The 16479-nt window shown below is 35.7% G+C and overlaps 3 long non-coding RNA genes across 3 annotated transcripts; 1 reads left to right on the top strand and 2 right to left on the bottom strand.

Moving 5' to 3' along the window:
- Positions 1-903: 903 nt before the first annotated feature.
- LOC114881542 lies at positions 904-3377 on the bottom strand. Its single transcript, XR_006830376.1, has 3 exons — positions 2657-3377; positions 1883-2069; positions 904-1319 (listed from the first exon to the last, which is right to left on the bottom strand). It is a non-coding gene; the product is annotated as an uncharacterized LOC114881542 (long non-coding RNA).
- Positions 3378-3585: 208 nt separating this feature from the next.
- Positions 3586-5766, bottom strand: LOC123988986. The gene is made up of 3 exons (XR_006830378.1): positions 5692-5766; positions 4184-4362; positions 3586-3608 (listed from the first exon to the last, which is right to left on the bottom strand). It is a non-coding gene; the product is annotated as an uncharacterized LOC123988986 (long non-coding RNA).
- An 8471-nt stretch (positions 5767-14237) lies between these two features.
- Positions 14238-16154, top strand: LOC123988985. The gene is made up of 4 exons (XR_006830375.1): positions 14238-14349; positions 14430-15515; positions 15585-15711; positions 15792-16154. It is a non-coding gene; the product is annotated as an uncharacterized LOC123988985 (long non-coding RNA).
- Positions 16155-16479: the final 325 nt, after the last annotated feature.

Here is a 16479-nt window from a genome sequence, read left to right on the forward strand (position 1 = left end):
TCCATGCAGTCCAATTAATGATTCTAATGATTAATGAACCGGCAGTAAGGCACGTCGGCCCCGTCACCGCTAACACCGTATGAGAGAGGGGGAACGCCCGGACCATCCTCAGTCAGTCCCAGACCAGTCCAGCCACCCACCCGCGTCACCCATATTAAGATCATTAAACATCCCTGACAGTCCGAGAGCAACAGCCACTAGTGAAGGACCCATTAGTGCTGATCAATTGCTAGCCAATTATTAACTAAATAAATGAACTAAAACCACGGAATTAATATTGAGACCAAGGTAAAACTAACTATACCCGCCCACAACCAATGCTTCCAGCGGCCGAAAAGCCTGAATCGGCCACAGAGAAGTCCAGCTCACGACTGCAATCATGTTAAAAACCCCGTCCCAATATAATTGTTAACACAAAATGAGTAAGCGATAGGGGGGGGAGGGGGGGGGGGGGGGGGGGGGGGGTAACAGCTAAATTAACTTAGATAGCTAGGACAACTTGTTAATAATAGGAAATCAGCCCGGTACTGCAACATTGAGGATTGCATAAGACCCTATTAAATTGAGTAGCAATTAATGATCGATGACTAATGTAAGACCCTCCGATTACGCAACTGTAGTATAAACAACGGGGAGAGAGCGCAGCTCTAAATTGATATGGACAATTAAACATTCGGATCAAAGCAATTTAACTTAATACAATCATTTAATCAAGTTCCTCGGTTCGCTGCGGCCAGCGGCAAATCCCGCGGCACAACAAGCCAAGATACCATACATATTACAACAGGTACTGTGTATAATATAGTATAATAATAATGCATCATTAGTATAGTCTTACTTATTGTCAGGTATGGATTAAATATAGATAAAATATGAATTAAGTATAAGATCAGTAGAATATAATTAATACCAATAGGATATAGATAATGAGCATAAAATACCACCGTCACTATCGACACAGGTCGCCCGGCAATACAATGCCCGCTGCAGCATATTCCTTGTACATAGGGATTCTCGAGATTAATGGTTAAATCTGTTGGCTCCCTAAATAATGGCACAACCAATCCGATCCAATCCAATTAGCAATCCTTCAACCATTTAATATGCCAACCCGGCACGCGACATCGTAGCTATCAATAAGCCATATAATGGCACAATGCAACAATTGCAACAGATTAGCAGGTTACCAGGTTACCCGCATCATAAAGGTTCATGGGCCAACCGGACAAATCCGCCAACTCCAGCCAAATCATCCCAATACATCCCAATTTAGCCCAATCAGATCCAACTCAGCTCAATTCCGATCAGGCTCCCAGCACCTGCAGAAGCAAAGCATCAATAAGCAACAATAAAGTGACAAACAACAACAACGAGTATCATGGCAGGAGAAATGTATAAGTGAATCTGACAGCAAGTAGCTATTAGGTAACCAGAATAGTGAATCAAAGGAGTAATAGAAGATGATACGCATACCAGCGCCCCAATAATACAGTCAATAGCCCACGTAGGACCCTGCGGCATTAAGTAAATAATTGACAAAGTTAAGTAATAGATAAATACAAAGCCCCAAAACCCATCGCTTGAGTAAAATTTTAATAAGAAAGAAAGAGTGCCGCAAGAACACTTAGATTAAGGTCCGAAAAAATTAATCGCTAATCCTCTCGGCTCGCTGCATTCCCACTGAATGACCTCGAAGTCAACAGCGAGCCGAGGTACCGGTGCATAAAAGATATCATATAGTAAGCCACGTATAATTAATAATTTAATGATAATTTAGTAATCCAGCAATTAGTAATTTAATAATTCAGCAATCAATATAATCAATATAATAATGTTCATAACCAATATATAAATATATAATAGAAGAGAATCTGGATATTACCGTAACTATAGATAAGCCATTTAATGGCATAATGCAACAATGCACTAATTGCAGCAGATCAAGGTTACCAAGCTACCCTCGTCATAAGATTCGCAGGACAGCTGGACGAATTCGCTGTCTCCAACCAGATCAGCCCAATTCAGCCCAATCAATCTAGTCCTGTTTAATTCCAACCGCGGTCCAGCACCTGTAGAAGCAAGCCTAATAAGCAACAACAAAGCAACAAAGCAACAAGGCAACAATACGCCTAGCAGGTACTGTGGTAAGGAAAGATATAAGTAGATAGGAACATCAGCAGTTAAATGATTATTCTAATAGCTAGAATAGCTTATCATAAGAGTGGCATAATCGAGAATAGTACGCGTAACAACGTCTCAATAATCCGTAGGCCGCGCAGCACCTTACAGCATTAAGTAAGTATTGATCAAGCTAAACCAAATAATAAATGAACACCAACCTAGCGACTCAGCACCCGACTAAATTAATTTAATAGGTGAGAAAGAGTGCCGCATTAGACAACTGGCAGAAATATTTAAGTCAAGGTCCGAAATATTTAGTCGCAGATTCTCTCGGCTCGCTGCATTCCCACTGGTCGACTTCAGGGCCCACAGCGAGCCGAGGTACCAATATATAAAAGATGTCATGTATTATAAGCCGCGTATAATTAATAATAATAGTAATTCAATAATTTAATAATTACTAATCAGTATAATCAATATAATCATGCTCAAAATAAGAATATAATATATAATATAAAGAAAATCAAGATATTACCGTGATTATATAATTTGCAACCAAATTGCAACAAATTGCAACAGATTACCAGGTTATCAGTTACCCGTATCATAAAGATTCACAGGACAGCCGGACGATCTATTAATTCCAACCAGATCATCTCAATTCAGCCCGATCAAATCTAACCCCGTTCAATTCCAACCGGGTTCCCAACACCTGTAGAAGCAAAGCATAATAAGCAACAATAAAGCAACAGGCAACAATATGACTAGTAGGTATTGTGGCAAGGGAAGGTATAAGTAGATCGGAATATCAGCAGTTAAATAACTATTCTAATAGCTAGAATAGCTTATCAGAAAGAGCGGCTAAAACGAGGATAGTACGCATAACAGCGTCCCAATAACATAATCAGAAGGCCGCGCAAAACCCTGCAGCATTAATAAATTGATCAAGCTAAGCAAATAATAAATAAATAAATAAATACCAAACCTAACAACCCAGCACTCGACTAAATTAATTTAATAAGTGAGAAAGAGTGCCGCATTAGACAGCTGGCAATAACGCTTAAGTTAGGGTCCGAAATATTTAGTCGCTGATTCTCTCGGTTCACTGCATTCCCACTGAACAATTTCAGGGCCACCAGTGAGCCGAGGTACCAATATATAAAGATGTCATGTATTACAAGCCGCGTATAATTAATAATAATAGTAATTCAGTAATTTAATTCAATAATCAGTATAATCAATATAACCATGCTCAAAATAAGAATATAATATATAATTATAGAAGAAAATCAAGTATTACCGTGATATATAATTTTGCACCCAAATTGCAACAGATTGCAACAGAGTACCAGGTTATCAGTTACCCGTATCATAAGATTCACAGGACACCGAACGATCTATTAATTCCAACCAGATCATCTCAGTTCACAACTCAATTCAGCCCGATCAAATCTAACCCCGTGCAATTCCAACCGGGATCCTAGCACCTGTAGAAGCAAAGCATAATAAGCAACAATAAAAGCAGCAGGTAACAATATGACTAGCAGGTCATTGTGACAAGGGAAGGCATAAGTAGATCGGAATATCAGCAGTTAAATAACTATTTCTAATAGCTAGAGTAGCTTATCAAAAAGAGTGGCGTAATCGAGGATAGCGTAACGCGTCCCAATAACATAATCAGTAGGCCGCGCAAAACCCTACAGTATAAATAAATAATTGATCAAGCTAAAGTAATAAGAAATAAATAAATACCAAACCTAACAACCCAGCACTTGACTAAATCAATTCAAGTGAGAAAGAGTGCCGCATTAGACAACTGTCAGAAACAATAAGTTAAGTCCGAAATATTTGTCTCTGGTTCTCTCGGCTCGCTGCGTTCCCACTGAACGACTTCAGTGCCAACAGCGAGCCGAGGCACCAATATATATGAAGATATCATGTATTATAAGCCGCGTGTAATTAATAATAATATAATTAAGCAATTTAATAATTCAATAATCAGTATAATACAGTCATGCTCAAATAAATATAATATATAATATAAAGAAAATCAAGATATTACCGTGATTATTAATAATTTGTAACAAAATTGCAACAGATTGCAACAGATTACCAGGTTATCAGTTACCCGTATCATAAAGATTCACAGGACAACCGGACGATCTATTAATTCCAACCATATCATCTCAATTCAGCCCGATCAAATCTAACCCCGTTCAATTCCAACCGGGCTCCCAGCACCTGTAGAAGCAAAGCATAATAAGCAACAATAAAGCAACAGCAATATGACTAGCAGGTATTGTGGCAAGGGAAGGTATAAGTAGATCGGAATATCAGCAGTTAAATAACTATTCTAACTAGAAATAGCTTATCAGAAAGAGTGGCGAATCGAGGATAGTACGCATAACAGCGTCCCAATAACATAATCAGCAGGCCGCGCAAAAACCCTGCAGCATTAATAAATAATTGATCAAGCTAAAGTAAATAATAAATAAATAATACCAAACCTAACAACCCAGCACTCGACTAAGTTAATTTAATAAGTGAGAAAGAGTGCCGCATTAGACAACTGGCAATAGCGCTTAAGTTAGGGTCCGAAATATTTAGTCACTGATTCTCTCGGCTCACTGCATTCCCACCGACGACTTCAGGCCAACAGCGAGCCGAGGTATCAGTATATAAAGATATCATATATTATAAGCCGCGTATAATTAATAATAATAGTAATTCAGTAATTTATTCAATAATCAGTATAATCAATATAATCATGCTCAAATAAGAATATAACATATAATATAAAGAAAATCAAGATATTACCGTGATTATATAATTTTGCACCCCAAATTGCAACAGATTGCAGCAGATTACCAGGTTATCAGTTACCCGTATCATAAAGATTACAGGACAAACCGGACGATCTATTAATTCAACCAGATCATCACAATTCAGCCCGATCAAATCTAACCCCGTTCAATTCCACGGGCTCCCAGCACCTGTAGAAGCAAAGCGTAATAAGCAACAATAAAGCAGCAGGCAAACGATATGACTAGCAGGTATTGTGACAAGGGAAGGTGTAAGTAAGATCGGAATATCAGCAGTTAAATAACTATTCTAACAGCTAGAATAGCTTATCAGAAAGAGTGGCGTAGTCGAGGATACGCGTAACAGCGTCCCAATAACATAATCAGTAGACCACGCAAAACCCTGCAGTATTAAGTAAATAATTGATCAAGCTAAAGTAAATAATAAATAAAATACAAACCTAACAACCCAGCACTTGACTAAATCAATTTAAGTGAGAAGAGTGCCGCATTAGACAACTGGCAGAAACACTTAAGTTAAGGTCCGAAATATTTAGTCTCTGGTTCTCTCGGTTCGCTGCGTTCCCACTGAACGACTTCAGGGCCAACAGCGAGCCGAGGCACCAATATATATAAAGATATCATGTATTATAAGCCGCGTGTAGTTAATAATAAATAATTCAGCAATTTAATAATTCAATAATCAGTATAATACAATCATGCTCAAATAAGAATATAATATATAATATAAAGAAAATCAAGATATTACCGTGATCATTAATAATTTGTAACAAAATTGCAGCAGATTGCAACGGATTTCCAGGTTATACCCGTATCATAAAATTCACAGGGCAACCGGACGATCCATCCCAATCAGATCATCTCAATTCAGCCCGATCAATCAAACCCCGTTCAATTTCCACCGGGCTCCCAGCACCTGTAGAATCAAAGCGTAATAAGCAACAATAAAGCAGCAAGGCAGCAAGACTAGCAGGTATTGTGGCAAGGGAAGGTATAAGTAGATCGGAATCAGTTAAATAACTATTCTAATAGCTAGAATAGCCTATCAGAAAGAGTGGCGCAATCGATGATAGTACGCATAACAGCGTCCCAATAACATAATCAGTAGGGCACGCGGAACTCTGCAACCGCAAGTAAGTAATTAGTTGAGTTAAATTAAATAAATAAATACAAAACCTAGCAACCCAGCACTTGACTAAGATTTAACAAGAGAGAAGGAGTGCCGCACTAGACAACTGGCGGGAACACTTAAGTTAAAGTCCGAAATACTTGATAGCTGTTTCCCTCGGCTCGCTGCATTCCCACTAAACGACCTCAAGTTAACAGCGAGCCAAGGTATTAATACATAGAGATATCATATGATAAGCCGCGTATAATTAACAATAATAATAATAATAATTATTCTTTAATCCTGTAATTTAGTAATTCAATAATTCAGTAATCAGAGTAATCAATATAATCATGTTCGCAAGAAATAAAACAAGCCAAAGAAAATCAAGATATTACCGTAGCCATTAATAAGCCATATAATGACCTAATGCGCAAGATTGTAGCAGGTTACCAGGATATCAGGTTACCCGTATAATAAAGATTCATGGGACAACCGGACACTCCATCAATCCCAACCAGACCAGTCCATACCATCCTAATTCAGCCCAATGAAATCCAACCCAGCCCGATTCCAACCGGGCTCCCAGCACCAATATTGTCTATACCAGGCCACAATACAATGTCCCATAGAAGAAAGCCCAACCAAGAACCGTTACAAGCATAAACTCCTTAGCATTATTCACCACCACAACCATTGCCACCATGAGTCCATTAGTTGTTCGCCTTGGCATTCTCTGCAATCAAGATTATTTCCAATCATGAGGAGACCGGAATCATGACCACAACTGAAATCAAAGCAATCCTGCGTTAAATAAGATAGAAGTGTAAGTACAGTTAACTTATCGCCAGGGGCACAGCAATAGAAAGACAAATAAAGTGCTTTATGATAGTAGTTGAAGTCAGAGAACCCCGACCCCCTAAAGGAAACATTGAGACACAGATCATACCAATAACCCAAATCACACCAATAACGTAAAGTAATTAATTAGAACCGTGCAAACCTCAGTTGCATTGAGTAAGAGTTAGATCAATTAACCATTAGATACCGTACCCACCCAATCAGGCGCGAACGCAAGTAAGAAAGAAAGGTTACGGCTTAGATTATTTGCCAGAGCAACCAAGATCAAATCAACAATCATAGGTTATCTCAATCTACATAATCGACACTGGGCAACCCCGAATTAACAAAAAATTATAAAAACCAGCCACTGCAATGAGAGGACTGCAGGTACTGACTAATGATAAGCATAATGCAAGTATGAATCTACAAATCTACTTAGAGTATGAAATTAGCTAATCAATTAACGAAGACATCCCCGTTAATGGCCATCAATAGATACAGCCGTTTAGCATCGCGATGCGACAGAAATCGCACAGGTTACCCGCTCCGATGGGGTTAGCAGAAACAGTAAGAACAGTAATCTGAAGATAAATAAATAAAATAAACAAACAGTTTAACACATTTAACACGAGGATTAAGTCAATTAATAACAATTGCGGTTGGACCAAACAAATTAACCGGGAATGAACCGAGAAACTGTACAATACTTCCACCTCATCGTCGAGCATCGCAAACGTACACGATACGGAGTATACAAACGCACATAACCAACGAACGCAAAGATAGGAAACCCCAATATCGTACTTGAACCAAGTCGCAGTTGGCAAGCAGCGACTCACGGCCGGCGGCGAAACGGCGAACCAGCCTGGCGGTGAGTCATAGATTATATAATCCATCATCTTAAAGTTTTAAACCCTCAAGCTCCAGCTCCAGATCTACCCCCACCCCACACCAGCTTGCTCCGTTATTCATTTAAGGATATAATATAATATAATTATTAACTAAATTAAATGAGATTAATAGAATTAATAAGATTGATAAGGTAGATAAAAGGATAAACAAAACAACACAAGGCACACTAGAGCGCACCTTGCTCAAATAAAGCCCACTGATATTGCCCATCACACAATGTACCGCAATGCAGTGTCCCATGAAAGGAAGTCTCATCCAATTAACCGAGCAATTAACCAGCTTAATTAACATTATCAACATCACAAAACCATCATTTGTCACCTAAGAGATCTATAGGAACCCCAGAATAAATAAGCAAGAGTGAGGCCAAGATTGGAGTAATAGATGAACATAGAAAACGTCATAGAAAATGTTGCTTAACACTAAGTGTAACACTATCTAATCAGTTAGTTCATATTCAGATGTATGTTACATGATGACCGTAAAATATGAACATAAAACATAAAACATAAAACATAAATTCCAAATTATTATCCCTCGAGACAATCCAATGCATAAATAGAATAAGAGAATCAATGGATGTTGCACTACTACGCATAAATGCAGCCTTGCGAATTTAGCGAATTCTGAAATGAGCAGTAACATTATACAACCTCGATATTATCATTGGTACGACCCCAAATAAGAAGCAAGTAGTATGTAAATGTAAAGATGTCAATAGAGTTCAATAATATAGATATAGGTAACGAATAGGAGAATGGGAGAATAAGTGAGATAAAGTGGCGAGTGCATAGAATAATACAATAAACGGAAATAAATAGCGCATAGTGGTAAACGTGACTGAACCGAGCCGAGTAAGTGGCATCAAGAAACTAGCTACAAGCGAGCTACCCATTGCAATCCAAGATTATTCCCAGTCATGAGAAGACCGGGACCATGATTACGATTGAAATCAGACTAAACCTACGCTAAAGTAAGACAAGAGTGAAGGTACAGTTAATTTATCATCAGGGCACAATAATAGAAAGACAGATAAGGTACTTTATGAAGTAGTCAAAGTCAAAGAAACCTTGAAGGAAGAAGCATTGAGGTACATCAACCAATCATACCCGTAACGTAGTTAATTAATTAGAACAGTACAAGCCTCCGTTGCATTGAATAAGAACTGGATCAACTAACTATTAGATACCGCACCCACTCAAGGCATAAATGAAAGAAAGAAAGAAAAGAAAGGTTACGGCTTAAATTATTTGCCAGAGCAATAACAATCAAGATCAGATCATTGATTAACTCAATTTACCGTAATCAACCCTGAACCACCCTGGATTAACAGAGGATTAACAAACCAGACACTACGTTGAAAAGCTTGCAGGTAAACTGGCTAATGATAAGTATAATATAAGTGATAAGTATAATACAGGTATGAATCTACTTAGAGTACAAAATCAGTTAATTAATCAATTAATAAGACATCACCGTTAATGGCCATCAATAAATACAGCCGTTTAACATCACGATGCGACAGAAATCGCACAGGTTACACGCTCCGATGGGATTAGCAGGAACAGTAAGAACAGTAATCTGGAGATAAATAAATAAATAAATAAATGAAATAAAATAAACAGTTTAACACATTTAACACGAGGATTAAATCAATCAATAAATAGCAATTGCAATTGGACCAAACAAATTAACCGGGAATGAACCGTGAAGCTACACAATACTTTCCACCTCATCGTCGAGCATCGTAAACGTACACGATACGGAGTATACCAACACACATAACCACCGAATGCAAAGATAGGAAACCCCAATATCCAAGTTGTATAGTTGAAGTCGACAAGCGGCGACTCACGGCAGAGCGGCGAAACGGCGAACCAGCATGGCAACGAGCCATAGATTATATAGTCCGCCATCTTGGAGTTTAAATCTCAAACTCAAACTCAAACTCCAAATCTACACCCACCCTACATTTGCCCATTCCGCTAACTCATTTAGGGGATATAATTATTAACCAATTGACTGAATTACCTGAGATTAATAAAATAATATAATAAATAACAAAACAAACAAATAAGCACGCTAAGGCACGCTTCCTCAAATAATGCTCACTGATATTGTCTATAACACACACACCATAATGCAGTGTCCCATAAAAGGAAGACTCAGTAATCGAATCAATCAAATTAAACATTAATGTGTAACAAACCCAGTCCGCATTGTCACTATCATGGAGCCATTTATTCGACTAAGGAATCTATAGAAAATCCATAAAAACCCTAGCATAAATAAGTAGAAGCAAGGCCAGAATTAGATCAATTAGAGCAATCAAAGCAATACTATATGATGAGCACAGAAGATGTTATTTATCACTGGGTGCAACACTATTCAACCAACTCAAATTGAAATGTATGTTACATAATAACCACAAACCACAGGCTCCAAATTACCACCCCTTCGAAGCAACTTGGTGCATAATAAATAGAATAAGAAAGTGCATAGAATAAGAAGATGAATTGAATAAGAAAGTGAATGAATGTTGCACTACTGTGCATAAATGCAACTCTGCATAACTGCATAACCTGCAAATTCTGAAATGAGCAGCAACATTATACACCCCATGATATTAACGGATCACGCATCATTAGAACAACACCAGTTGTTAATAGAATTCAATAATAAGGCAACGAGTGAAGGAATAAAAGAATGAGGTAAGGTGACGAGTGCATGCAAATAACAAATAGTAGTAAACCGTGAATAGTGGTGAACATAGAACGCAGTACGTAGTTGAGCTGAGTTGCATGAGTGACACCAAGAAACCAGCCAGCGAGCCCTCCGCTGCCATCAAACAGCCTGTTCCCAACCGTGAGGAGACCGGGGTCATGATTACAGTTGAAATCAGACTAAACCTGCATTAAAATAAGACAAGACAGAAGTGAGAGTAAAGTTAAGCCATCGTCAGGGGCACTGTAACAGGAAATACAAATAACTAGAGTGCTTTATAGAAATAGTTAAGATCAATGAGAGCTTGAAGGGAACAATAAGATACAGCCCCCAATCATACCAATAACGTAACGTAATGTAATTATTAATTAGGACCATGCGAACCTATGTTGCATTGAGTAAGAATTGGGTCAATTAACTATTAGGTACCGTACCCAACCAATCAGTCACACATGCAGGAAAGAAAGAAGGACTACGATTTCAATTTCAATTATTCGCTAAAGCAATTAGGATCAAAACATCAATCATTAGCTATCTCAATTCGCTGTAATCGACACTAGACAATTCCAAGTTAACAGAAGATTGACAAACCGGACACTACATTGAAAGGGCTGCAAATAGACTGGCTAATAATGCGTATGCAAGTATGAATCTACTTAGAGTATGAATCAACTAATTAAATTAGATTAAGAACAAAAGACATCACCGTTAATGGTCATCAATAGCAATACAGCCGCCTAGCATCACAATGCGACAAAGATCGCACAGGTTACACTCAATAGGATTAGCAAGATCAGCAGCTACAGTAATCTGAATATAAGCAAAACAACAACAAAATAAAATAAATAATAAACAGCTTAGCACTTGAATCAGATCAATTACCCGTTAGCAACTGCGATTGAACCCAACAATAACTTAACTTGAGAGTGAGAAAACTACACAATACTCTCTATCTTCTGGGCATCATAAGCATGCACGAAACGGAGCACACAAAGCCTACAAATATGACCAACGAGTGTAAGATGCACAAGATAAGAGACCCAGATATCCGAATCGGGTCGAGTCGAAGTCGACAGGCAGCGACTCACGGCAAAGCGGCGAAACGGCGAACCAGTATGGCGACGAGCCATAGATTATATTATACGATCCGTCATCTTGAAGTTTTAAATCTCAACTCCAGCTCTACACCCACCCAAACGCCTGTCCCGTTCATTCATAAGAAGATATAGCGAATAAATATGGATACAAACTATAAAAGAAAGTGGACCAGCCACAAAGCTAGATTAACAATTATAAATAAATAGATAACCCGTATAAAACGCGCAGATTGCGCGGAGTGCCGAACGCACTGCGCCAGCACACTATCGCGACGCAGAAAAAACAAATTGCGCAAAATACCGAAAATAAGAAAAACAGCCGTCAAGGGAGGAAAGGCCGAATAAATAAATAAACCAGAATAAACAAACAAACAAACATAAGACACTTAACCAAATAAATAAATCAAGATGAAAATCAGAATCAAAATAAATCAGAATAAAAATAAAATAAAATCAAACCAAACACGCATGTAACAACGCATGTAATCAAGTAAATCTCATACAACCAACAAGCACACAACTAAATAGTATTAACTAATACTAATTTAAGGATTAAATAAAATAAAATAAAATAAAATAAATTGAATCAAAAGAAATCAAGAAAATAGAGAAAAATGTAGGGTGCAAACTGTAAAGTGAAATGCGTAAGCAGAATAACCAGCACAAATACTGTATTATAAACCGTAATATAAACAAAATAAAGAATAAGATACGGTGAAGTTACAGTGAAGTTAATTTCGAAATAATATAACCATAGATAATATAAACCATAGAACAGCCACCTTCAAAGATGTCAGGTGACAGAATTTACAGAGATATAACCTTAACCCTAACCCCTAATGTGTCAAAACAAGGATGTCAACAGGAAGCAAGAACAGTGTAAGAAGACTCGTTAGGGATAAGAAGAACAAATTACCAATTAAGGAACCCTGATTGCCAACTCAGGGACAGGAAACAAGCAAGGTAAATAAAGATTGTGGCAACGCACAAAACATGAAAAGCACAACTGAATAACATGCACATTAATTCCTACAGAAAGGCACTGTCACCCTTTTGTGAAAGGGCTACGCAATACCAATGCCAGGGAGAGACATCATGAATCAATTGAATTAAAGAATATCGAAGAAGAATCAAAATATCCAAGGATATATAACAGGCGACAAATCAAGAAGGCGACAGGAAATGAAATAAAATAGTGGTAGTCAGTGATAACGTGACACAGTTAAATTAAAATATAAAATATATATGTATTAAATGTATTAAATATAGAATAACCGCATAAAAGTAAACATAAATATGTTAATATAATCTACAAACTTTGTACCACCATGAACCTATAATTAAAACTAAATCATAACAATAACAATAACTTCAATTCAATTTAATTCAGAATGAAGAACGAATAAGAGAATGGAAGAATGAGCGACAAAACAGTAAAGTAGTTAATTAAAGATATTAAAGAAGAGTGAGGTAAATAATAAGACATAAATTATAAATTGAAGGCCGTAATCCAACAACACAATGTAAAATAATGTAATATGACGCAAAACAGTATAATGTAATATAACGTGATGTAAAGCAGTGCAATGCAATGTAATGCAATGCAGTGTAATGTAGTGTGAAGAAAAATTAATATAAGGCAAAAGAGATATAATGTAAAGAATAGAGATATAATGTAAGGAATATGAAATGTAATGTAATATAATAGAATACAAAATACCGAAATTGAACTGAACGTATACCATAAACCGTAAAGATTATCACACCAATTACCCACTTCCCCGTCAAAGCAGACCATAAGTCAAATTGTAAATAATAAATGATAAATGATCATATCAGTGCAAATGTAAGAAGGACCGATTATTGAATGAAGTATTAAGATAAATAACTAAAGCGATAAACAAATCAAACATTAACTGCGTAGTTAAAATAGAAACTAGAAATATAAAGTAGAAACTGATCGCCATATGAGGTATCAAGAATAAATAAATAAAACAACAAAATCAAAATCAAAATCAAATCAAATATAAAGCACGTATCTAATTAAGCACCACATCATTGTATAATCGAACAAGTAAGCCTGATATTTAACAGTCAAACCATTATCCGTCAATTGTAGATAAATTAAATAGACACTTGCACAGAAAAACCATTCATCATAAAAGAAAAAACAATAATCAATCTACTGGCCTTGATCAATCAAGTAAAATGAATAAATAAATAAATAAGCAATTAACAATATTAAATACGAGCCATCAATTGAAGAGATTATGAAATTATAAATTACAAATTAAGAAATTAAGAAAAAGAGAAAATGTGGAATGTAAAGTGCAATCTGTAAAGTATAGTATAAGGTATAAGGTATAATGTGTAAGCAAAATAATCAGCACAATATATGTGATATAAAACAGAATAAGAGGATAAAATAAAGTAAGATACAGTGGAGTGAATTTCAAAATTTCAAAATTTCAAAATAATATAACCATAGATAGTATAACCATGGATAACCATAGATAACATAAACCATAGAATAGACATTTTCAAAGATGTCGGGTGACAGAATTTACAGAAATATAACCCTAGCCCTAACCCTAATGTGTCAGACAAGGAATGTAAGCAAGAAACCAGAACAGTGTAAGAAGACTCATTAAGAAAAACGAACAAGAACAAGATTACCAATTAAAGAAGCCTGATAGTCAACTCAGAAAAGGAAACAGGCAAGGTAAGATAATAATTGTAATAACGCACCATAAAATAAACAGGAATAGCACAACTTAATAACCTGCATATTAATTCCCACAGAAAAGCACACTTTCCCCCTGTTATGAAAGAACTACACAATACCAATACCAGACAGGGACATCATGAATTAATTGAATTAAAGAATAACAAAGAAGAATCAAAATATCCAAGAATATCTAACAGGCGTCAAATCAAGAAAGCGACAGTGAAATAAATAAAATAGTGATAGACAGTGATAGAGTGACACAAATAAATTAAAATATAAAATATAAGTATATTAAATATAGAATAACCGCATAAAAGTAAACCATAAATATGTTAATATAATCTACAAAACTTTGTACCACCATGAACATACAATTAGACTAAATCATAACAATAGCTTCAATTCAATTTAATTCAGAAGAAGAACAAATGAGAGAATGAAGCATGAATGAATGAACCACTGATCAGTGAAGTTATTAATTCAAGAAATTAAATAATGTAGTAAATAGGAAAGCGTTAAGGATAAAGTGAAAGCCGTGACCACCATAAATAATAAAGCAACGCAGTGTGATACAATGCAATGTGACGTCATATAACATAAAACAAATGAAATATAATGAATAGAATACAAAATTCAAGAAGTGGGCTCACTAAAATATAACTGTGAAGATTATTAATGAAATACTCTATTCCTTTACACAAGTAAATTATAAGTTAAATTGTGAGCGGTATTTGGTGAATGATAAATGGTCATGTCAATGCAAATGCAAATAGAACCGATTATTGCATGACATTTCAAAAAAGTGGGTAAATAGCAAATAAATCAAATCAAATGTAGACTGCGTAGTTCAATTAACGCTGTGCTACTGTATAGCGTAGAGATAAATAAATAACTCAACAAGTAGAGTATTAAAAACTAACATTTAAAATGGTGAATTAAACAGAAACCATGCACCTTCAAAGCACTTGAATAGACAAAACCATTCAGCATCACAGAAAAATAACAAAATTAAGATAAATTAAAATAAATTAAGATAAAGTAAGATAAAGATAAATCAAGTCAAATCAAATCACCAACTTCAGCTGATCAGAGTGGATGAATGGATGAATGGATCAAGGAAGGAAGAGAGAAACAGCAGAATACCAGCAAGTACAAGTAAGGTAAAGTAGAAAACCATTAAAAGTAAAATCAGTGATGTGATAACGCATGACAAAGACAATTATTTACAGAATCACAACCCCAATGTGTCAAAGCAGTATCAAAACCAGCATGCAAGGACTAGTTAAACAAAATAACAAATAAGAGAGCTGAATTGCAACTGAAAAGGAAAAGAAAAGGAGAAAGAAAGGAAACAAGGTAAGGTAGTTGCAACATACTATAAACAACAGAAATAACCCATACTTGTGACATGAATATTAAATTAATTGCATTTACAGAAACAGCCCATCGTCATGGAAGAGCAACATTATGACCAGAGAGAGACATCATGGATAAATTGAATTAAAGAATATCAAGAACATCAAAATGTCCAATGAATATCAAGAATGCACAGGCAAATCAAAACCAATCAACCAATCAAAACCAAATCAAGAAGCGATAATGAAATAAGTAAATAGCAATAACAGTGATAATGTGGCACAGATAAATTAATATATATAAGTATAAGTATATTAAATTATAGAATATAGAATAAAGAATAACCATATGGAAATAAATCATAAATATATTAATACAATCTACAGAACTACAGAACTTTGTACCATCATGAGTTAAATAAATAAACTAAGTCATAACAATTACTTTAATTCAATTCATTTCAGAATAAATGAACATTGACAGAGTAGAATAAAAGAATGAACAACTAAACAATGAAGTAGTCAATTAAAGATACTAAATGAGCTAAGTAAGGCAATAGTTATTCAGTCATAAGTCATAAAGTACAAAATGAAGGCAGTAACCAACATAATATAAATAATGTAATCACATAATATAATGTAAAACAAAATGGAATATACTAAATAGGATACGAAATACAAGAAATGAATTCAATAATATATAACCATAGAATTTATTAACTACAACACCCTATTTCCTCAGCAAGGTACATTATAAGTTAAATTATAA

Source organism: Osmia bicornis, unplaced genomic scaffold, assembly GCF_907164935.1.
Source record: "Osmia bicornis bicornis unplaced genomic scaffold, iOsmBic2.1, whole genome shotgun sequence".
Taxonomy (NCBI): domain Eukaryota; kingdom Metazoa; phylum Arthropoda; class Insecta; order Hymenoptera; family Megachilidae; genus Osmia; species Osmia bicornis.